Genomic DNA, 1,153 nt, shown 5'->3' with positions numbered 1-1,153 from the left:
GCTGCTGTTATCGATGTTGTAGAAGGAAAATGCAGATCCTCCGGTTGTTGGCGAGCAGCCCTGACATCATGAATTATTGCAGTCATCTATCAGCCAAACGACTATTTTTATGTTTTCTCTCTGAACTCGTCTTATTGTGATCCAACTCTGCAATCTGCTGCTCTTTACATTCTGCTCTAATTACCCTGTTCTTTAACATAAAGGGATAAATTATTCAGAGTTTCTATAGAAACTGAAGCTGCAGTCTATAATTATTCAGATTATACTTTCCATATATGGTCAAATAACATTCTGACACACTTTTAATGACAGATATCTTGCAAAAACTACATTTGTTTTCATGTTTATGAGAGCGATGACATCAGTGGGTCCGTGTTGAGACGTCCTGATCCGACTGCTGCTCTCAACGAGGTGAATCATCCAGATTTTAACGAGCGTTTAGATGATTAGTTCTGCTGCCGGGAAAACTGAATCATCAGAGCACCAAAGATTCACATCATCATATAGTTTAAATGTTGGACCTTATTGATACGTGTTATTGTTTATCTGTTTTTTTAAATTTTGTTCATAATTTCTAGAGTTGAACTTTTGGTCGTCTCTGATTGGGCAGCTCAGTCACATGATCCGACAAAGTGCAGCTTTATGTTAATCAGCTGAGACAGTTTCCTGCTGAGCCAATGAGGCGTTCGGGGTCAGACTCCTCTCTCTCTCTCTCTCTCTACATGACGGTGTGTTTACTTGCACTCTGACTTCTGAGCGCTCACGCAAACAAAGGTCAAGCCTGGAGGCAACAACTGCCCGCCCCCCTCACCTGTCAATCAACCTGCTGAGATGACGGGCGTTGAACCTGGCGGCGTGTGGAGAGAGCGGTACGGCGTCTCTGAGTGTGTTCATGTACTTCTATTGTTGTAAAAACATTTTTGCAAACTGAAGACCCGAGTGTTTGGTTTTAGGGTTAATGTTTAGAATTTATAATCCAAAATCAATTTGTGTTTAATCAAATTACCACAAGTTAAAATGTTCCTTCTGATGAACACAACAGTTTAGCCAACATGAACATTAACTAAACCTAAATTAGTTGTTCAGCAATTTGGTTCAGTCGCCAATTAAAAAGTCAATTAAAAAGTCAATTAAACAGCCAATTAAAGCCAAA

The sequence above is a fragment of the Thunnus thynnus genome, chromosome 5 (assembly GCF_963924715.1).
Source record: "Thunnus thynnus chromosome 5, fThuThy2.1, whole genome shotgun sequence".
Taxonomy (NCBI): Eukaryota; Metazoa; Chordata; class Actinopteri; order Scombriformes; family Scombridae; genus Thunnus; species Thunnus thynnus.
This window is presented reverse-complemented; position numbering follows the sequence as displayed.